Below are 23,849 nucleotides of genomic sequence, written 5' to 3'. Positions count from 1 at the left end.
TTGGAGTGATTATTGACTCCAGCCTATCATTTGATGCTCATGTAGATAATATTACTAGGATAGCCTTCTTTCATCTCAGAAACATTTCTAAAATAAGAAACATATTGTCACTATATGATGCGGAAATACTAGTTCATGCATTCGTCACCTCTAGATTAGATTACTGTAATGCCTTACTGTCTGGATGTTCCAGTAGGAATATAAATAAACTCCAGTTAGTCCAGAATGCAGCTGCTAGAGTCCTAACTAGAACTAGAAGATACGACCATATCACACCGATATTATCAACACTGCATTGGCTCCCAGTGAAATCTCACACTGATTTATAAAATACTTTTATTGACCTATAAAGCACTAAATGGTCTCGCGCCACAATATCTAATGGACCTTTTGGTTTTCTATGATCCGCCACGCCTACTTAGATCAAAAGATGCAGGCTATTTGACGGTACCTCGAATAGTGAAGGCTACAGCAGGGGGAAGAGCTTTCTCTTATAGAGCCCCACAGTTATGGAACAGTCTTCCTATTAGTGTTCGGGACTCAGACACAGTCTCAGTGTTTAAGTCTAAGCTTAAAACGTATTTTGTTTACTCAAGCCTACCCTGACTATATTCTGTTCTACTAATTCGCAGTCATAATTATCTTTTTTCTCCCTCTCTCCTTTCGCCGAGCCCCCCACGAATTTATGGAGATACTAGAGATCCAGATCCTTTCTGCCTCTGGATGGAGCTCAAATCTTCTTTAATTCCAGACTGCTGGGACTACGGCTGCTCCTAACGCCATACAGACTTCATATGAATCCATAATGAACTTTTTCACACTATCTGTTGTTACCCAGATGAGGATGGGTTCCCTTCTGAGTCGGGTTCCTCTCAAGGTTTCTTCCTCTTAAAACATCTTAGGGAGTTTTTCTTTGCCACCGTCGCCACTCAGTGGCTTGCTCAGTTGGGATAAATTCGCACCTTTAATATCTGTATACCATGTTGATATTTCTGTAAAGCTGCTTTGAGACAATGTCTATTGTAAAAAGCGCTACACAAATTGAAATAAAAAGTCAAAAACTGCTAGAAAAAAACTCAGAACATTTGCTTAGCCTAATACTTTTTTTTCCATCTACACATAATAATTATTGTAGCAGCTGCTTTTGCAATAAAAAGGCTTAAAGTCGAGGCTACCTGTATCTATGGAGAAAGAGGAGCAGTGCACCATTGACATCATGTACAGAGGTAGCATGAAGGTGTGACTGAGTTTTTAGAAATTATTTCCTAATCTTATGCTAATATGAATACTACAATAATAATAATAATAATAAGAAGAAGAAGAAGAAGAAGAAGAAAGGGTGATTAATAAAATAAAATAAATAAAATAGCAGCGCTGCGTGGTGTTCTGGATGGATCTTGACTGCCATCGTGTGGTCATGTTTAGGAAGTGCACCTTCCCCCAAACGTTGTTTAAAGCCGCAGATTATAAATCTATATTCCTGCTGAGTGTGTGTTTATGACCTGGATGTTGAGTTGCTTTTACACTTTCTACATAAGCAGCATTTCTGGCCTCTGTGAGCCCCAGGTGATGATCTTTTATTTTCAGATTCTTACTGAGGTGCTGTTTTCCACATGCAGTGCTTGGCTGTGTTGGAGGCCACCAAGAAAGACTTCCTGGCTGTCATGTGGAAGCTAAGTGGGCTGGGGTATGTTGTCCTCCATCAGCTGACCTAGCCAGAATGCTTGTCATGTTTTTATGTATTGATTTAATTTCTGTTAGACAGCCTCATGATTTACCAAACAGGTTTTTCTTTTTTAGGTCAAAAGGGTTTCTGGCCATGGTGCTTGTGCTGCAGTGATCTTGTTCTCCATCACACTCCAACACAGGTAGCCATCTTCACCCTCTCCCAAGAGGTGATGGTACGACTCTGAATAAACACTCTATTATTATAAATAAAGTGTGACTGTGTCTTGTAGTCCACCCACCAACCTTTTTCTGTTCAGTGGTTTGACTTGTGCTACACAGAGGTGAGTCCAGTTATGCTGCAAGAAGTGTAAGTATGATGGGGTTGACGAGTGGGAGGAGAGGTTCTTCCTGTGCAAGGTGCTGCTCTCTCTTCTTTCAGCATAGCTCCTGGTCTCAGAACAGGTTTAGTTCATCGTTGCTGGTGTTGTGTAGAGGATGTTATATTGTGAAAGTCACAACTATCCCCGCTCAAGGTCTTGTGAAATATTTGACCTTATTTGTGACTATATTCACCATGATACTTTCAGCGGTTACTACATTAGTGTCCTTAATTTTTTACTATTTAAAGATTGTTTAAAAGTTTATTACAGGCTCAATGAATGTTCTTCTCCTTCACTAGAAGATAAAGGCCCGGTTTCACAGACAGGGTTTACATTAAGCCAGGATTAGATCTTCAATAAATTAGGACATTTCAGTAGCTTTTATAAACGTGTCTTTAGAAAAAAATATTTCTGGTGCACATCCTGAGATAAAACAATGGCACTGACGTGTTTTAAGATCCGTCCGTGCAAGTAGCTTTCAGTTAAAACAGCTCAAACATACATTTTAGTCTGGGACTAGGCTTAGGCCTTGTCTGTGAAACCAGGGGGAAAAAGAAGGGTGTGCTTTATTATGCTCTCTGCAGAATATGACAGAAGAAATGTGACTCACACCTGTAACTATAAAAAGCAGGTAGAACTGCAGTTAGCATGAAACCTCAAATGTGTAGCTGGGCTGGAAATTTATTTTTGTATGCATGTATAATATTTTTTCTCTTACAGATGGACCAGCAAACAGATTTAAAGGCTGTTGTGAATGATGGGTTACAGAAATGTCTTCCTGTGTTTATTATTATTTGAAGTTATATATTCTGATTTGTAAGCAAGATTATGAAGTCTCCTTTTGCTAATCATTTTACAGCATTATTAAAAAGTCCATGTACACAATGTTTATCCCGAGTGCCTTTTTGATGTATTTTATTATCCTGCACAAAGCAAAAACACAATTTGAGTGTAGATGCCCCTCGTAAATATTAACATAGTAAGAGCAAATGGACAAGTGAAACTAATCAATATAAAATCTCTAAAGAAGGGCATGATGGTACTGATTTTCTTTTTACACGCATGGTATGCACGTACTTGGAGTAAATTTTAATGAACAGAATATGGGTTCTATTCAGTACTTGACAAATGATTCAGTGCGGATTAAATGTGAACAAATGAGCCATGAATGTATCCGTGTTCTATATAATATCATTTTTAAGTGGATTTTTACATGACCTTAAAGCCCCAGCCAGGCTGCATTACAGGGTCTATTTAAACTTCACATCACTGTCCCATCTAGTGCCTATTAATGCTGTTCAACCCTGATGGTTTCACCTGGAATATCCTGTGTTCATTCATTCCGTACAAAGACAAATATCACAAATAAATTCAGTTGTCGTCTCTTAAGTATTTAAGTATTATGGTTTATATGGTCGAGAGAATAAAGAAAAATCTCAAACATTTAGCAACGTTTTGAATGAAAAGTTTAAGGTTGTGAATTACACATCTAAAATTACTCCTTTTTTATCTCCCAAAACCATGTGGAATAATGTTATGATACTTGACAAGACCAAAATTTAACTTTTTAGCTATAACCAAAAAACATGTTTGGCAAAAAAAAAAAAAAAGCCCAGCACAACACCAAAAGAGCACCATCCCCACAGGGAAGCATTGAGCTTTGGAGTGGTTTTTCTTCAGCTGGACCTGGGCTTTAATCAGGATGGAGGGAATAATGAATAACTCCAAATATCAGTCAATTTTGGTACAAAACATTAAGGCTTCTGCTACAACACTTAAGATGAAGAGAAATTTCACCTTTCAGCATGATAACGACCAAGCAAACCTCCAGATCAACAAACGAATGACTTCACCAAAACAAGTTCAAGCTTTTGGAATGGCCCAGTCAGAGTCCAGACCTAAATCCAATCATAAATCTGTGGGGTTTCCCGGAGAGGGCTGTGCACAGGAGATGTCCAGCCAATCTGACAGAGTTAGAATGCTTTTGCAAGGAAGAATGGCAAAATATTGCTAAATCAAGACGCTCCAAACTGATCTACTCTTATCCAAAAAGATGAAATGCTGTGATAAAATTTAAATGTGTTTAAGGGTGTGCACACTTATGCAATCAGGTTATTGTAAATAATTTATCTATTTTACATTGTACATTATTTATTTATTATAAAATGATTCTTATTGTTTTTCACTTTAAGTAATCAATCTCAGTCGACATTATTCCCCTGTTTCTTAAGATGTTTCATAAAAACACAATTTAATGCACATAAATCCCATCAATTTATTGTGTAGCCATAGTTTTGAGTTGTTTTATGCAACCCTTCAGGCATCCATTATATCCTTCACTTCACTTTATTTAACTTTCTCCATGCTGTCTGGAATTACTGAAGACTATTTGGTCATTTGTGACATATAGGAAAATGATTCGATTATAAACATCTATGCATGACTTGAACTTTATGCTCATTTTGTTATGGTAGTCCATCTTATGTATACATGATGAATACCTGTGATGTATTAGTCTTGGGAACATTATAACCATATGGAGAAAAAAACAACTAGCCAAAGTACATATACATAATATTTACATTTAATAGGATGTCACATGAGCAATGTTATTTCTATCGAGCAGTTCTACTGCATGGTTTTAGTAGCAAAAGTTTTGACTTTCAGTTAAATAATACTGCTAGTATATAATAGAATATGGAATATGAGACTATATGCTGATTGTTATGATAGGTCAGTCTGCTCAGTGTAATGGTATAACACACCTGATATGGAGATAAATGCTCTGCTAAATACTTCACTGGACAGATACTTAAACCCAGAGTTTACACTTTTGAGGTTTTTTGTTTGTTTGTGTGTAAGTGATTTTCAGTCAAGTCTAAAATTCACAAGTGCTCTGTCTTCTTTAATACACTTCACACAAACACTTTAGCTTGTTTGCAAGTACTAATATTCAAACAGGTTCTTTTTTTCTTTTTTTTTTCTTTTTTTTAGAGCAGGACACATAGATCCACCCATTTTTCCTACACAGAGTCAAGACTCACAGGGGACTCAGGGCACAAGGTGGGGGGACACCCAGGACAGGGTGCCAACCCATTGCAGGGCACAATTGCACACATTTTTTAGAGATACCAATCGGCCTACAACGCATGTCTTTGGACTGTGGGAGGAAACCAGAGTACCCGGATGAAACCCCCTGAAGCACGATGAGAACTACGATGCAGGGCAGAGGCAGGAATTGAACCTCCAAAACTGGAGGTGCAAGGCAAACATGATAACGTACGTGCAGCAATTGCCTTGGGCCCCGAGCTAGCAAGGGCCCCCAAAACGCTGCATAAACTTATAGTTAAGAAAGTTTTATTTTTACTTTTTGCTAATTAATTGTGTTTTTTTTCTAAAATGCCATCAGAATGCTTACTTCATGAGTGGCGTATTGTGGACCGGGTGTGGTGGTCCACTCGGGGCCAGAAAGTCCAGGGCCACTTTTAGGCCCCGTACACGCCTGATTATTGCTGTTAATGCTAAATAACATAAGCTGAAATTTTAAATATTGATGTTAAAACACTGAAATGAGGGCCCCATCCCTATATTTTGTCTAGGATCCGACAAATCACTAAATCTGTCCTTGTGCTAGCCACTACACCACCACATAGGACACAAGTTTTATTTTATACATTTACAAAATATATAATTTATTTTCAAAAAAAATTTTATGAGTTGCATTTTTAAGCTATAATATTTGTGATTTTATGTGAAACTATTATAAACAGGTGTCACTCAAGTGAATTAAATGATGTAGATAATGACTGAATCCTACTCTATGGACCCTTAGTCTCTGTATAAGAGGATTTCATTGGGGATGAAGTAATAGATTTAAACTCTATGTAGAGCGCTCTCTCGTGGCTCCACCCACCACGCACGTTCGAACCAATCATATTATCCTCTCTGGCGTCCATGGGCGTGACTAACCGCGTCTGTCTGTTAAAGGTAGCAGGTTGTACATGGCGAGCGGGTTACTCACTGAGGGTTGGTGATTGGTGTAATGGAAGCCGTCTCTGAACCGCATTTAATGACGGAGAACTACAGGAGTGGAGAGAAAACGCAGCACTGAGCAACTTGTAGACTTCACACCCGACTGTAGGTGGGTAGATGAACGCGTTTGGCCTTATTTATTCACTAAGCTGCTAGCTTGTTAGCTCTGCGGCTGTTTTCGTATAAAGTACTAACCTGAGTTAACTCGGTGGGAGTTTATTTAGCGCCGGATAAACGGTGAACTAGTTAGTTTAGTAAATCTGACGCTTCTCGGGAACTTGTAGTTTATCCGCCTCGCTGTCTGGGTGACGCAGAGAGCAACTGTTTACCGAGTGACTTTATTTTCAGTGCTTTTTGAACTGTCTCTCAGCCCTAAGTAGTTCCGCGGTATTTGTGTGGAATTGGGATGAACGTCTAGTTAAAGGGTTGATGTCTCGCTGGCGCAGTGATTTGTTCTTTAGGAGTGTTTTTCTCTTGAACAGCTCTCTGTGTGGAGACTTGAGGTAGTTCTGTAGTCACAGGTGCACAAATCCGTCACACAGCTCCAGCTCCACCTGCGCCTCTCGCAGGGAAACGGTTTCTGTGCACTGGCTCCGTCCCAAATCACCTTGTATGGAATCTCTATCTCTAGTGCACTAGGTGCGGTAGAGACTCCATTCGTTCAGACCGTGTGTAGTGTACCTAGATACGCAGTCGTGCAGGATTTGGGCACAGGCCATCCTAATAAAACATCATCCATTTCAAGTCGAGTTGCTATTGTTAAACACTTCACTAAAACCTGTATGGAAACGTTGCTGTTCAGTTGTTCTATAAGCGCAATTTCAACCAAATACAGTGGAGTGTAAAAGTTTGTACCCCCTTTTGGTTTCTTTTGGACGGAAGGGTGTTAAATGTCCTAAACACTACAAAATTTGACTGCAAGTAGAAGTTAATTTTATTAGCAGACTCAGATATGCATGTTAATATTTTCAATACTGATCATTAGTGTTAAATGACTTGATGATTCTGTGGTCAGTAAACCGTTTTTGCGTTGATTTTGATGTATGTTTTGGATCACTGTCCTGCTGGAAGATCCAACCACGGCACATTTTAATCTTTCTGTCAGAGGCAGTCAGGTTTTTATTTAATATCCATGTATCCTAACAATATGTCCAGGTCCTCTGGCAGAAAAACATTCCCAAAACATTAAAGATCCACCACCATATTTAACCGTGGGCATGAGGTACTTTTCCATATGGCTACCTATCTGTGTGCTTCAAAACCACCTCTGGTGTTTATTACCAAAAAGCTCTATTTTGGTTTCATCTGACCATAGAACCCGATCCCATTTGAAGTTCCAGTAGTGTCTGGCCAACTGAAGACACCTGAGTGTGTTTTTGGATGAGAGTAGAGGCTTTTTTCTTGAAACCCTTCCAACAACTTGTGGTGATGTAGGTGACTTAATATTGTAGTTTTGGAGACTTTCTGACCCCAAGACACAACTAACTCCTGCAATTCTCCAGCTGTGATCCTTGGAGATGTTTTGTCCACTCGAACCGTCCTCTTCGGTGTGTTGAGACGATATAGACACGCGTCCAATTCCAGGTTAATTCATAACATTTCCAGTTGACTGGAACTTCTTAATTATTGTCCTGATGGTGGAAATGAGCATTTTCGATGCTTGTGCTATTTTCTTATAGACACTTCCCATTTTGTGAAGCTCAACAACCTTTTGCTGCACATCACAGCTACAGTGGTGCTTGAAAGTTTGTGAACCCTTTAGAGTTTTCTATATTTCTACATAAATAACAAGATTTTCAGACAAGTCCTAAAACTACACAAAGAGAACCCATTTAAACAAACGTGACACATGTTATACTTGGTCATTTATTTATTGCAGAAAATAATCCAATATTACATATCTGGGAGTGGCAAAAGTATGTGAACCTTTTGCCTTCAGTATCTGATCTGACCCCCTTGTGCAGCAAGAACTGCAACTAATCATTTCCAGTAACTGTTTATTAGTCCTGCACATAGGCTTGGACTTCAGTTTTGGCCATTCAAACCAATAACTTTATTGTTCTTTAACCATTCTTTGTTTTGGGCCATTGTCTTATTGCATGCCCCACTTTCTCTTGAGATTCAGTTCAGTTCCTGGGTTCATTCTTGCCCTGCGTTTGGGGAACTCACCACTACACTAATTATAATCTTTCAGATAGCTTGGAGATTTAGTACGTGTAGACCTTCTCAACTCGGGGTTTTTCCATCCCAAGGAAAGTTTCTGATGCAGCCACTTCAGAAGGTCCTCCCAGTTTTTGTTTGTGACTTTCCTCAGAGAATGAAGAACCTGAGTCTTTTGTAGAATGCGCTGGAATGGCAACATCTGGCCGTGAAGTGTCTTACAACTCTGGTGCTACGGATGTTGCATTGTGCCCATCTCTCACCTGATCAATATGTCAGTGCACTACTTGCCCACTTCCCAATGCTACTGTGCACCATACAGGACCAGTCTTTTTCTGAACTGTTCCTGGAATAAAGTAGGTCCAGAGCTGAAGTTCCTAGTATACACTGGGTCACCCACCACGAGATATCTTCCTTTGCATGTTGTTCATGGTACCATTTTTCTCAATTATTTGTATCTCAATGAGACCCTGTGTAGACCAGTTTCCTTCCACACAGCTGATTAGCGGCTGATTTGCCAGTGGTCGACTGTGGCGTCGTTCGGTAACTGAACAGCACTTTGCCTAGCTTTTTCAATGGACTCTCCAGCACTCTTTTCATCAGGGTTTTGAATGTTTGAACGGCCCTTTCAGCCAGACCACTGGAAGATGCATGGTAGGGTGCTGTGCTTGTGTTTAATTCCGTTTCTTTCCATAAACTCTTGGAATTCAGCACTGGTAAAAAAAAAAAAAAAAAAAAACTGCTATGGTCTGACATCACTACTTCTGGTATCCTGTGTTGGCTAAAGGTTTGTCTTAAGCACTGAATGGTAACTGTGGATGTAGACTTGATTAACAGATAAGCCTCTATCCATTTTGAGAATGCTTCTACCACGATCAAGTGTAGATCAAGTGAACAATTTTACACACCTGCTCCCCATTCACACCTGAGACCTTGTAACACTAACAAGTCACATGACACCGGGGAGGGAAAATGGCTAATTGGGCCCGATTTGGACATTTTTACTTGGGGGTGTACTCACTTTTGTTGCCAGCGGTTTAGACATTAATGTGTGTTGAGTTATTTTGAGGGGGCAGCAAATTTACACTGTTACACAAGCTGTACACTCACTACTTTACACTGTAGCAAAGTGTCATTTCTTCAGTGTTGTCACATGAAAAGATATCATCAAATATTTACAAAAATGTGAGGGGAGTTCTCACTTTATTGTGAAATACTGTACATCTTTTTATTTACTTTAATATTTATTCATAGTGTGTTTGTGTGTGTGTGTGTGTGTGTGTGTATATATATATGTTATATATTATATTATATTATATTATATTATATATTTTTTATATATATATTTTTTATATATATATATTTTTATATTTATATTAAATAGATAGAGCGAGCGAGCGAGCAACGGTAGCGTGTCTGACTCCAGATCAGAAGGTTGCGTGTTCAAATCACGTCGGGGTCATTCAATGCACTGGGGTGAGATCTACCATTTGATCTTGAAAATCTCCCTTAATGTCCAGGGAAGGGAAACCAGCCAGGTTATGCCTTTAAAGGGCTCGTGCCTTGTCCTCTGAAAGAGCTCTTGCCCAGATGTCAGACACTAGTCGCAACAGTCACAGCCCACCACCTGTCTCCCAGTTCCCATGCGTCTTGATCGCCACGCCGATGAGCAAGTATGCCTTGCACCATGATGCGCTATAGGCTTCGAGCTGGGACCTCGTGGCGCAACGGTAGTGCGTCTGACTCCAGATCAGAAGGTTCAAATCATGTCGGGGTCATTCAGTGTGCTCTTTTTCACACAGACCCATGATTTTTCTGCGCAGTCTAATAAGGATGCTGTTATATGGACTCCAATCTCTATGATGACCACCCATGTCTTTGTCAACTTCATGCTAAAAGGTAACAAAGCTTAGGTAGCAACACTCTCACCTAGTAACCATTAGTAACTTGACTACCTGCTGAATGTTTACCCTTAGTTTGCCCATTTTGCTTGCTGAACAAAACATGCTGGAAAGAGGCACCTTAGATGGTTTCACTGGTCCTCTCAGAAGATATGGAGGGTACTACAACACCCAAACAGGGACTTGAACCCTGGACCCTCAGATTAAAAGTCTGACGCTCTACCGACTGAGCTATCTGGGCTCGAGGAGAGAGAGAGAGCGCACTTTACCCTCGAGCTTGTAGGTCAGGCCTGTGGACTCTCTAGTTCAACGGTTCTCACAGACATAAATGGTGCTCAGCCCTTGGCTTGGAAAGGGCCCATCCCATCTGGTTCTCATGGCTTTCTACAAACTATTAACACAGCTCAGCACCACCATTCAAGGATACAAACCAACAGGGTTCAACCACGGCTCTGTCCTTCATACTTCTTTACCCACTGACTGCCTGCAGTCTGAGACATACAAAGAGACAAGGTTCTTGTGAAACCTGTAAAATGGTGACGTTAACCAAGAGAATGTTGAACTTTGGTCCCCTCTATTATGTTGGCCAGTTTCTAAGTTGAGATCAACTTAACCCCAGTGCTTTCTGTTTAACGACCTTGTTCGTATTTTTGTTTACATCTAGCACACTTTTGACCAGCATGTCGCTTGGAAATCGTTACCAGCATAACTCTTATTCGTAAGGCTCACTCTGGAGGCTTGTCTTGGTTCAAGGAATGCCTTTGTGTCATGGTATGAGAACAAGTAGAATAGCATCAGCATTTTTAATTAAACTTGGCTTTTCTGCACAAGGAGACCAAAATTTCTAACAAACACGTTAATTCCACACCACAAACTGACGTGTAATCTTGGCTCTGTATGCCTCGCAAAAAGCAGGTTTACGCCACCTTTGCCACTGATTGCCCATCGTCTGACACGTATAATGACACAAAGGCCTCGTACAAATGGTAAATGTGTGAAGTTACCCAGAAGAAGGCTGAACCATGGTTCTATCGCATAGGCAGTTGAGTCCCTGAGTTGCGCTTCAGGTATAAGTTGTCCACGCTTCACTCTCACGCACTGGGGTGAGATCTACCATTTGATCTTGAAAATCTCCCTTAATGTCCAGGGAAGGGAAACCAGGCAGGTTATCCCTTTAAAGGGCTCGTGCCTTGTCCTCTGAAAGAGCTCTTGCCCAGATGTCAGACACTAGTCGCAACAGTCACAGCCCACCACCTGTCTCCGAGTTCCAATGCGTCTTGAGCGCCACAAAGATGAACAAGTATGCGTTGCACCATGGTGCGCTATAGGCTTCGAGCTGGGACCTCGTGGCACAACGGAAGTGTGTCTGACTCCAGATCAGAAGGTTCAAATCATGTCAGAGTCATTCAATGTGCTCTTTTTCACACAGACCCATGATTTTCTGCGCAGTCTAATAAGGATGCTGTTATATGGACTCCAATCTCTATGATGACCACCCATGTCTTTGTCAACTTCATGCTAAAAGGTAACAAAGCTTAGGTAGCAACACTCTCAGCTAGTAACCATTAGTAACTTGACTACCTGCTGAATGTTTACCCTTAGTTTGCCCATTTTGCTTGCTGAACAAAACATGCTGGAAAGAGGCACCTTAGATGGTTTCACTGGTCCTCTCAGAAGATATGGAGGGTACTACAACACCCAAACAGGGACTTCAACCCTGGACCCTCAGATTAAAAGTCTGATGCTATATATATATATATATATATATATATATATATATATATATATATATATATATATATATATATATATATATATATATTTCATTAGAAAAAGTGCAGTGCATTTTCATGGTACGGTCAGTACTGTTTATTTTTGTAATAAAGTGAACTTCATTTTTCCACTGAGTGTTATATTTTCATTCAGTAGTAATCGGTTATTAGTAGGTGCTACCCGACTTGTGATAACGGTCACTCCACTTCACTGGATCGTTGACTGTTTTCCTATAACCGTATGTTTATTCCTTACATAAATTAAACACAAAGCATGTAGGGGTTCTACATGCATGTAGTATTTGTACAATCAATAACCTATTAGAGTAATACATTGTGGTATATAAACTGAACTTTGTGTTTGATGTGTCTGCAGTGCCCAAAGCCCGTGGTGGTGGCAGTGCATGGTGTTTGTGTGGAAGCAGGTCTGTTGGGAGTGTTAAGTACCATCATCTCATACACTCACCACAACTCTGGGAAGTTCCATCCATATTGTTTGCTGTCACTTTTCCTGCAAAGCTTTAACCATCAGAGAGTTATCTTTTACTGGGGCTTTTAGCTGCAGGAGACTGAATTACTAAGTTTTTTTTTTTTTGTGGATCTGATTTCTTCTTTCGCAGGAGTGGATCTAATCACAGCCTGTGATATTCGTCTGTGCACACAGGATGCCTGGTTTCAGGTGAAGGTATGAGGAACATTAACTTGCCATACATTGCTTGCTTACATGTTTACACCAAGATCTGTAAACAAGCTATTTTTGTCCATATGATCATATATAGAGATAGTAAGTGATGAGAAGATAAGAATGGGCTGATTGTTCTGACTCGTACATGCCCCTATGAAAGAGTTGACCACAAGGGGGCACACTCTGAACAATTATTTACATTTGCAGTTTGTTGAAGATTAAATAAACCACAGTGAGCATCAGATGTCTGGTTTTAATACAAAGTTTTATGATGAACTATTTTATGATATTACCATCTTGTCATTTATCAAAGAAGAGCTACAAAACCTGAAATTTGTTCATTTTTAGACAGAAAAATTCTGCAGTGTAGCTCTTCTAGTGGGCTTTCCCACTGGATGTTTAGTCCAACACAGAGCAGTTTGCATGAAAAGTTGGTAATGTGACCGTCGTAATGTGGACTGGGAAATGCACTGCGGTACCGAACCCGAGACTACCTGTAGAAGGTGGTCCGAGTTCAGTTACAATGGAACTGTGAATGTGAATTGTCCCATGAATGTGAACGTAACTTGTATCCGGGTCTGCACTTTTTCAGGAAGTAGAGTAACCTGTGCTGAAGGCCTGTTGTGGTGATGACGTGTCATGACATGTTTTGTCCCAAATTTGCAGTGACTTTGAAAAAGTGGAAGCTCCTCTGAATATTGTGGAGTTTCTTGATTTTGCGTTAATCTCTGTGATCACAAAAAGGTGAAATTCTGGACTGACACATGGAAGATATGGAATGATAACAGAAGAATGTGACTGGGTTGTACCGTGTATTTTTTTCATGTAGCTTAATTGTTTAGTATAAATGAAGGCAAGTGTGTGTTCTGTTCTTCATCTCTGCAGTCGTGTGTTCCCTGATAGTCCATGATTGCTGGAGCTCTGGAAATAGCAGGTGAGATTGCAGGCCGGAGTCGCGTCGCTGTCCAAGGAACCAAAATCAACCTCCTCTACTCCTGAGACCACAGTGTGACTGAGAGCCTAGACTACATGGTAAGAACCTGCTTAAGACATGAAAAGCATTTTTAGCCTCAAGGTAGACCCATGCACACACAGTATGGCCACAAACACAAAGTAGAGCGGTTGAAATCTGAGATATCTCCTCTGCGTCTCCAGGCTACTTGGAACATGAACATGTTGCAGACACAGGATCTTATGAAGTCAGCGCAGGCAGCCCTGGAAAAGAAGAGTCCGAAAGACGTGCCCTTCTCCAAGCTTTAAAGGAGAAGATCCAGGGCTGTTGAAGCTGCGGTGGAACTGAGACATCATCATCCACATATCTTCAGTTCTTCTTGCTAAGTCTGTTTCTTTTTAGTCTTTTTATTTTTAGACTGGTCAAAAGACTGATTAGTGGAAGTGAAATGATAGATGAACTTTTATTTACTTGCTTTATTATTTGCAGGTGCCTTGTACAGTAAGACAGGGTAACTAATACTCAAAAGCTTTTTTTGTGTGTTAACATGTACAGTAGATGGACATATTTTTTCTGGTGCTGTGACTGCAGAATGTAGTGCAGTTAACACATAAAATTTCCTTGGATGCTCACTTTTAACTCTAGGAGGTCACAGTTTGCCCAGACATCTTTTTTTAAATCCGTCAATCCGTCACCCACACGTCATTCTGGGGGACGAAGAGGAGGAAGCTGGACAGATAAATTTATTTATTTATTTATCATTGCTGTGTTTCCTCAATCGAGTGCAGAAAGAAGAAAAACAACACAACTGATTTAAAATAAAAATATAGAAAATAATCTAATGTAAGATTCTGATCCGGTTTGCTTTCAGCAGGAAGGCTGTCCTCTTTCCTGTTGCTCTTTCTCTTCTATTAGTCCATTTGTCCAGTCTGAAAAGGTTTTGATTCGTTTCGAGACGATTCGGAGTCGAATAATTTTCTAGTGAGAGTCGCACACTTCCAAACGAACTAGACTGAGATGAGTATTTGATTCTCACTAGAAAGTGATTCGACTCTGAATCAACTCGAAATGAATCAGTCAAACTGATTCAGACTCTATAAAAGCACTATGAGATGTGATTAAGATATATATTCCAATGTTTTGCTTTACAATTCCAGTGTGTGTGTGTGTGTGTGTGTGTGTGTGTGTGTGTGTGTGTGTGCGCGCGCACGTGTGTTTTTCAGGAGAACGAGAAACTCAGACACAACAGTACATCCTGACCATTGGTACTGTGTACACATCAACATACACACACGTCTCCATGCTGGACATCTCAGGAGCTTTCACACAGTGCTAGGAATATCCCGGGACAGAGAAACGCACCTTCTAAGTGAGCGAGTTTAGCGTCAACCGGTGAAATTTGCTGTAGCGTGAACACTTCGCCTCTGTGAGCTTCACTCTCCGTAGGGTTCACTGTAATTAGACATAAAATGTACATAGTTTATTTTTCATGCATTTAGGAATTAATGTGTTTTTTTTTTTTTTTACTCTTCGAGGAACAGAAATGATCTTTCGAGGCAGCTTCTTCATCACTACCTGCTCTGTTTGACTCAAAAATGTAACGACCGGTTTCAAAAAGTCACGATGTCTTCAGTTCATGAGATTTTACTGTTGAATTTAAACAGGAAATGTGAAATATTTTTTCCCTTTGTTTCCTCTACTGTCTTTTTGCTGTGATCTTGAACACAGTTGTAATTTTTTTTTAAAAATAATAAAAAAAATGATAATTCTAGTTCTCTCACTTTCCTTGTCCTAATTGTCCTGTATCTGTTAAATCCGTTTCATCTCTGTTCTTTCTGTCTGTATGAACACTTGTAGAAATGACTTCTAGTCCATATTTTTAAATGATTCGTGATTTTGAATTTAAATAAAGATATTCTTTAATTCTGTATTTTGTCATTTAATTATCATTAGAAATCAGAAGATCAGATTAAAGCCACGGCTTCTTTACCTGCCGAAGCTGTAAAACTTTCAATAAACCAGCCAATAGATCAGCTGGATAAATGTAGATTTTTATTTACTGATGAGATGTATTGATGGTGTTGATAGATTATTTGAAGATTTTTATTGATCTTGAACAATCATTCAGTTAAATATTTTTTTTAAAAAACTTGATAAATAGTTGATTAAATAAATGTAGTGTAATGTACTGAGTCAAATATGAAAACTACAAATAAACAACATCTATTTATATCTGTGTATAATTAAAAACCTCTCTCAATACAAGAAATTCATATCCTAAATGTTGCAAGTGATTAATCTGATCATTTTATTCAGCTGTTTAATTATTACTTTCTAAATAATAAACAAATGAATGTTCTGGATTCATGAGGAATGTTTACATTTTGTGTCCAAACTCAAAAGTTTAAACAAAGTGTATATTTATGATAATAAAGCACAAAGAACATGAAACCTCAAAACGTCTACAATCATCGATGAATTAAATATTAATTTAAAAAAATTAATTAAATAAGAGTAAGATGAAGTATATTTTTAATTAAAATGTAATTAGGAGCACTTTTAAAGTGGATTTGATTTAAAATAATGATAAAGCTGTTTTTTTAAAATGTATTTGTATATCTTATCCTCTATCGTGTTTAAGAAGAAGAGAATAATGAAGCTTTTTATGAAATAATATTTGGGTTTATTTTATTTTATTTTCTCCTCAAAGATTCAAATTTACGTCAACGTCCGTTACGTTGGTGACGTCACCACGATCGCGAGAAGTCGAAGGTAGGAGCAGAAAGCGGTGTTAGTGTTAGTTCTGGCCCGTTTGGACCCAAACGAAAGAGTTTATTCGGTTCTGTGTAACCGAACCCGTTCTGTTCTGTGTGTAGTTAACGGTGTTAACACCTGTGTTTCAGGTGTATCAGTATGAAGCAGGCGGTGACGGCGCACTGATTCACTCTCGGAGCTCGGTTCACTAATGACCGAATCACCGTGGAACCGACTAAAGATAACTCACACCCGCACGGAGAAGAAGAACAAGAGGAGGAGAAGTGAGAAATAACATTTTAAAACTGTTTTTATTCACTCTGGTTCAGTATTAATGTTAATATTATACAAATATACTAGCGGTGCTAGCTTTTGAGGAGGCAGTCCAGTCCACGCATGCGCAGTGTAATTAATGAGCAAGCTATTCGAAATGTGATTAGCAAATAGGTCGATGTTATTTTTGATTCTATTTAAAACGATGAATTCACTCTGTCAATAACTGCCCAGTCTGAGAATACTGCATGATTTACTTTTATAAGTGGACGTGGCAGAACGACATTTAGCTTCACTGGCTAATTAGAGCTCTTTTACTAGTTTAATGGCTGAGTCATCCGGCTTCGCGCATGCGCAGTGTGGGTTAAGGCGCTATAGTTCTCTTCTTTTGAATTATTATTATTATTATTATTATTATTGAGACCATTTGGGGTGAATTTGGAGCATGTGGGGGGTTCGAGTGACCCCAGAATGACCTATAAATATTCTTTTAATATCTCCAGAACTGAAGCAGCACAAACGAAAATTTTTACGGCACAAACCAGCACAAACTATTCTGCCGATGTTTTGTGTTGGTGGGGGGTCCAACTTCACGCAGGTTGTGTGTGTGTGTGTGTGTGTGTGTGTGTGTGTGTGTGTGTGTGTGTGTGCTCTTCAAATATCCAGGTGTTAGATGGTCAAGTGTGTAGTGTACAGATAGAGTGCACAATTTAAGAAATAGGAACCAGTCAGAGAGAGGACATCGAAATAAGAACAGAAAGCACTGACCAAATAAGGAAATAGATTAAACCGGTACACAGCGTATGGGAGGCAGGAGATCGTGACAGTTATGTTGAATTATAACGTGTTGGATTATAGAAATAAATAAAGTGGTACTGATGTGTGTGTGTGTGTGTGTGTGTGTGTGTGTGTTTTAGGATGAACTGGAGTGGGGCAAAGAGAACTGCATTCAGATCAAACGGATACAAGAGGTTATGACTCTCACTCACTCACTCACTCACTCACTCGCACACATCTATACACACACTTCTCGACACAGATCCCTAACTATCATTTCTGGTGTGTGTGTATTAGAGGTGGCCGAGTTGTTTGAGGATCTAAAGAATTGAGTGTCACAATTCAACATGCACATCAGCGAAACTTTTCCCTCTGACTACACCAGCACGCACGCACAGAAATTCATAGTGCAGGTAACACACACACACACACACACACACACACACGAGTAGAGCAGGTGTAGTTTAACAGCATATGTGTATAAAGAGGCTTTTTTCTTCAGGTCAAAATATATACAGCAGGGGTGCCCAATATGTCAATCGCGATCGACTGGTCGATCGCAAAGAAAGTGCAGGTAGATCGCTAGTTGACGTAGTTAGTTGACGTACAGGGCAGCCAGTCTGAGATCTCGTCTTTTCTCTCACCACACGTGTGCTATCAAGCGCGCCAGTGCTAAAGGCTAGCAAGCGAAATCGTGGGGAGAGGACATTTTTCAGTCTTTTAAAGACTTCATTGACAAAACCCAGCTCCAGTGTGCAAATTGATATCAGTCAATGGTTGAGCAGTGCAAATGGATTCATTGCCAAGTGCAGGGAAGACGATGCTTTCCCTGACTTCTTTAACTACCACTGTGTTGTGGATAAAAAATGTCATAAAATAAACATAAGGGAGACCTAGCATCCAGCAAAAGGGAGAAGAAGAAAAAAACGGGCACCTAGACACATAGAAGCGGGATTAGGCGGACATTGACGGATTGGAATTACACTTTAAAGATCTTTAAGAGCAGTAGTAGTCAAAAAAAGCCAAAAAGAGGTATACGAGCTGAGCTGAGGAGTGCTAATACACACACACACACGCTCGTACAGTCAAGGGCGGGCAAGTAGACACAACATACACACACACTCTCTCGCTCTCATACACACACATGAATAACTTTAATAATATCTTATAGTAATAGAGAAACTATAAAAAGACAGAATAGTAGGATATGCAGGACAGTAGAACTGTAATGATATTAAGAAGTTGGAAGTACAGTAAACCGCTTTTCAAGTAGTATAAATATATATAAAATAAGAAATATAGTGCAAATATGAAAATAAATTATAAACTAGAAATACAGGAAAATGTAAACTTACTCATGACTCAAATGGTGAGGGTTCTTGCCTCGCAAGGAAGGCCTTAATTTTAAGAAAGAACCATGAGGAGCCAGTTATAAGGGTGGCTGGGTCAAACTACCCCCCCCCCCCCTCCCCCCCGAGATAACGATAAGACCAAGGTCCCTCCCGGTTGTTTAGTCGTCTTGTCTACGTCATTTTATTTACCTAGGTAATTGAGAATCCTGGTTTCTGACCACCTAGGTAAATGAGAATCCTGGTTTCTGATTCTCTATGTAATTCAAAACGCTGGGTTTTTATTTTCTGGGTTATTAGAAATGCCTGGGTTCTGATTCTATGTGTAAGTGAAATAGGCCTTTTCTGGAAACATATGGGTTATCTAGTGTGTAAATACAGTATAAATACTGGAGCTTAAGCTCAGGTTAGGGGGATCACTTCTGAGAATTCTCATCGGTGTGGATCTCGTGTGGTGGAATGGAACAATAAAGCTGGACCCTTGCTTCTTCTCACTCACGGCTGGTGTATTTTTTTCCATCTCCAACTGGTCTCAGAGGTAGATGTGAGTATTTATTGGCTTTTAAGTTGAGTTTTAAATGTTTTTGGGTAATAGGCTAAATTTGAGCCAACAACTGCATAATACACCAACAAGCCTTATGCACAAGAATGCTAAACGTGAAAGAGATCATGGATGTTGAAACAAAGATCGCCTGTTCTATACGTGCTAGTTCACTTCAAAGACGGCTGTTCCGTGCGCATCTGGAGAAGGCAGACTACGACCAATCAGCTCCTGCTACACACTGACGTGAGACGGCTTAGTAGGGGTAAATTCCTGCAGAGATTTCGAGAGCTCTGTCCGGAGATAAGCGAGTTTCTTTTTGCTGTTAAACATGCAGAATACACCCAGGTCAATGATGATCAGTGGTTGCTGGACTTTTTTTAACCGAGCATTTTTAACCGATCTGACCAACTTAATTTGGAGCTGCAAGGAAAAGACAAAAATTAAAGGCAGTTAATGCCTTTAAACGGAAAATGCAACTTCTGTTTTCAAAGCTGCAGCACCATGTTTTTGGGAACTTCCAAAACCTCGCGTCAGATCTGGAGACGCAGCGGGAGGCTTGTGCGCAGTTTAACATTGCACGCTACACGGAGCAGATTGACAGCTGTCGGTCAGAGTTTGACAGATGCTTTCAAGACTTTGCTTTATTGGAGGCATTCGCCACATTCATGTGCTACCCGTTTAGGGACAATGTTGAGGTTGATTCACTCGCATCGAAAATTGCAGCGCTGTTTCACCTGAACTCGTCTGAAGTGGAGGATGAGATTTTTTGAAACTACAGACTGACATTCAGCTGAAGTCCAGGGCTCATGGACAGTTCTGGAACTTACTCAGAGGGGAAAATTACCCAAACATGAGGAAATGTGCCACCTCCTTGACTGCATTATTTGGCTCTACTTATTTATGTGAGTCAGCCTTTTCCCTCATGAAGATCATTAAGTCCAAATACCGTTCCACAATGACTGATCATCATTTGGAGGCCTGCTTGAGGCTGGCTACCAGCAGCTACTGTCCGGACTATGCAACCCTGGCTGATTCTATTCAGTGCACGTCGTCAGAGTAAGGTAATGACCAAAAATGTACTGAATTGTATCGTGCCATAAGGGTTCATGCAGTTATGCAAGGTACATGAACATATATTGTATGTATGTGTGTGTGTGTATATATATATATATATATATATATATATATATATATATATATATATATATATATATAAAGTATACGCAGTGTATAAATAAATATGTTTAGCATTTTTAGTGTAGGTAGATCTCTTTGACTGGTCATGTTAAAAGTAGCTCGCAAGTCAAAAAAGTGTGGGCACCCCTGATGTACAGTAAATATAAATATTAGTCATAATTCGCAGCCTTAGAAGCACAAGCATCCAAAGTAAAATTGCAAATGCAGAGTTTAAAATTGTCACCATGACGACAAAGTCCAAGAAGTGTAACTTACTCCTGCAGAAAATAAATAATAATTATTATTAAGTATCAGTGATGTTTCCGTTGTTCAGGTGGCGATTGCAGGCACATTTTATCCGAACTGCTTCCTCCAGGGAACTCTATGGGAACGACCCCAGGACCACCATAGTGGTATTCAGTCAGCTTCCATTTAACTAGGGGATTATTATTATTATTATTATTATTATTATTATTAATAATATTTCTCTCTCTCTCTCCCTCTCTCTCTCTCTCAGGTGTGTAATCTCCCTCCATTTGCATTCCTCTACTATAAACAGCTCCAGTCTCTCTTCAGACACTGTGGTTAAATCAAATCCATCTCCTTTGACAGCTCCAGGTGTGTGTGACACCACTGTGTGTGTGTGTGTGTGTGTGTGTGTGTGTGTGTGTGTGTGTGTGTTTAATTGTGATTTTCTATAAATATGTATTGTGGGTCTGTGTGTATCAGGGCCTATGTAGAGTTCTACCGCTCGTCAATGAGAGGTTCTGGCGTTCTCCCAGAGGTCTCTCTGTCTCTCCTCCTCACGCAGCAGAGACTTCCTCTCCATCTCAACGTTTAACCCGCTGGAGAGGTGGAGACTTGGGCAGGGGGGTAGTGTATCTCACACCTCAGATATACACGGTACACACACACTCTGCAGCGGGCATCATCAGATGAGTCATGGTTACATTTTAAGTGAGAGTAGTCATGTGACCACATCCCCTAGACAGTGTGATGTTTAGATGATGTTCTGTACATTAGTGCTGTTCTGTTACAGGTCTCTCTCTCTGTGTCTCTCTCACTCACTGTGTGTGTGTGTCTCTCTCAGGGTGAATGTGGATTTTCAGAATCAGTCAGTGAGCCCTGCCAGGGTTCTGAGCAGCTCCGTTGAGTTGGAGAATCTTCCGTCTAACCCTGTCTTTATCGTCAATATCACCGAGGTGTCTGTTCCGCCTCTTTCACTTTCAGTGCACAAATAAAAAAGAAGCAGTGGCTCCTGTGTGTGTGTGTGTGTGTGTGCACTAACAGGAGGTCCAGGTGCAGCCTTTGGATATTGATGAAGATTTACTGCCCCTGCAAGACCTTCCTCAACTGCGTAGTCTGGAGCAAAGGATGCAACAGAGCCCAGATTACAAGCAAAATCTGGTGAGAGTTTTTTTCCTTTTTGTTAACAACTACTTGCACAATTACACAGCTACTGAGAGCATTTCTGTTTTCTCAAGGTGACACACTCGTACTCAAAGCACAACACTGAACACCACTTTGATATGAGGGAACAGTTATGACCTACTCTTTAGTAGAGATGGAAAACACACAGGGCAGGGTAACTGCAGGAGTAGTGAGAAGCACTGACACAGTTGACGAGGCAATACATGCTTATTAATTATTTGTTTTTATACTAGTGTATATTATTTTTTAAATCGGTTTCAGGTAAACTGGTTGGCGCTTATTGACGGGGTGTATGTGCGTGACTGCACCTGGCGCATATTTAAGAGGGTGATTGCTAACTCCCTGGCAAAGAATCTCAATTGGAGGGGAGTCAATGGAAAGACTTCACTGTCCGCTCTCCAACTCGGAGAGGTCGTGATTGGTAAGTATATCTGTTTACATACAGAATTAGCTGTCTCTCTCAGATGATATGTAAGGGGTAATCCACGGCTAGATGTGCATTAAACGATTTTAATGCATGATGTGGAGGAAAAGAACCACTCGTTCAAATCGTTTAATGCACACCTAGCCATGGATTACCCGCCTATACCATGGTCTTTCCACAATTAATAACGTTAAAGCTGTCATTGGTTTAGAAGTGCAAACTTTGATTAGAAGTTTAAAATAAACTTTGGGAGGTCCCACTTCGGCTCTAATTGGCTATTTATATTTCTCTGGTTTACTTTATTTAAATGGTTAGTAGTCATATGGATCCCAGCATAGCTGGGACAGGCACGCCTTTAAGATTTATTAGTTGGAACGTCAGAGGTATGGGTAATCCTGTCAAGACATCTAAGGATTTTATACATTTGAAACATTTAAACTTCAATATAGTATTTTTACAGGAGACGCACCTACGTCTTAAAGTATTAAAGATCATCAAAGGTTACTCTGCCCTTGGGTGAGTCAAGTCTTCCACTCGAACTTTAATTCGAAAGCAAGAGGGGTCGCTATTTTAATTGACAAAAGGTCACAGTTTTCCTCCACTAACGTTGTTGCTGATGTGAATGGTAGATATATTATAGTTGCTGGTACTCTGATGCAAAGACAGGTGTTGTTGGTAAATGTACACGCTCCAAACTTTGATGATGTGGAATTTGCTAATAGATTGTTGAGCAATCTCCCTTTTTAAATACTCACCTGTAGATTTTCGGTGGAGATTTAAACTGTGTAATTCACCAAAACTTTGATCGGTCTAATCCCCGTACTCTGAATCAATCTGCTATGTCTAAAACATTTTCCGATTTTATGGGTCAGAACGGTCTCGTTGATCCCTGGAGATCCCGTAACTCTGCTCTTAAAAAGTTTTCTTTCTTCTCCCAGGTGCTATCCTATTGAAATCCTATTCGAGGATTGATTATTTTTTATAGACAGCACTCTTGATTCTTGTGTAGTTTCTTCTGACTACTTGGGTATTGTAATTTCTGACCATGCGATCATGAATTAGATATTCATCTTTCTATTTATAAACGTAGCCCACCGCCTTGGAGATTTAATTTTCTTCTTTTAGCAGACAGTGAATTCTGTGAGTTCATTTCTACTTCTATGGATGACTTTCTTTTCTTCAGTCAGAATGACTCCACCTCTTATTCATTGTTATGGGAGACACTTAAATCCTATATCAGAGGGCAGATTATTTCTTACTCCACTCTCTGTAATTAAAAGCGCACTGCTAGGGTTAATGAACTTACATCTGCGATCAGTAGTCTCGATCAAAGATGTGCGTTGAACCCCTCTCCAGAACTTCTTAAACAGCGAATCGACTTACAGGCAGAATTCAATCTTATTTCGACTAAAGAGGCGGAACGCTTGTTGTTACGTACTCCTGGTTCATATTATGAACATGGCGACGAGCCGAGTCGTTTACTGGCACGTCAGCTACGGCGACAGGCCGCTTCCCGTCTCATACCTAGTGTTAAAAACACTCATAATATCGTCACTACAGAGCCCATGGAA

General features: G+C 39.9%; 1 protein-coding gene and 1 non-coding gene across 24 annotated transcripts in view; one reads left to right on the top strand and one right to left on the bottom strand.

The window, feature by feature from the left end:
• Window positions 1-23,849, top strand: part of LOC108262448 (TBC1 domain family member 10A) — a 168,976-nt gene that overhangs the window by 129,572 nt on the left and 15,555 nt on the right. For 6 of the 23 annotated variants that reach the window (XM_053678383.1, XM_053678378.1, XM_053678384.1 and 3 more), the window contains exons 1-7: window positions 16,335-16,588; window positions 17,495-17,548; window positions 17,652-17,767; window positions 20,758-20,836; window positions 20,941-21,041; window positions 21,153-21,830; window positions 22,116-22,275. The exons of 8 other annotated variants lie outside the window; for them this stretch is intronic. The gene's annotated coding sequence lies outside the window, so the exon portion shown is untranslated. Of the gene's footprint in view, window positions 1-16,331; window positions 16,589-17,494; window positions 17,549-17,651; window positions 17,768-19,413; window positions 20,309-20,757; window positions 20,837-20,940; window positions 21,042-21,152; window positions 21,831-22,115; window positions 22,276-22,738; window positions 22,795-23,849 lie in introns of those variants that run through there. 9 more of the 23 variants (XM_053678376.1, XM_053678379.1, XM_053678382.1 and 6 more) reach the window with 9 other exon arrangements.
• Window positions 10,310-10,382, bottom strand: trnak-uuu (transfer RNA lysine (anticodon UUU)). Its single transcript has one exon. It is a non-coding gene; the product is annotated as a tRNA-Lys (tRNA).

This window comes from Ictalurus punctatus, unplaced genomic scaffold, assembly GCF_001660625.3.
Source record: "Ictalurus punctatus breed USDA103 unplaced genomic scaffold, Coco_2.0 Super-Scaffold_100, whole genome shotgun sequence".
In the NCBI taxonomy this organism is placed as follows: Eukaryota; Metazoa; Chordata; class Actinopteri; order Siluriformes; family Ictaluridae; genus Ictalurus; species Ictalurus punctatus.
This window is presented reverse-complemented; position numbering and strand designations above follow the sequence as displayed.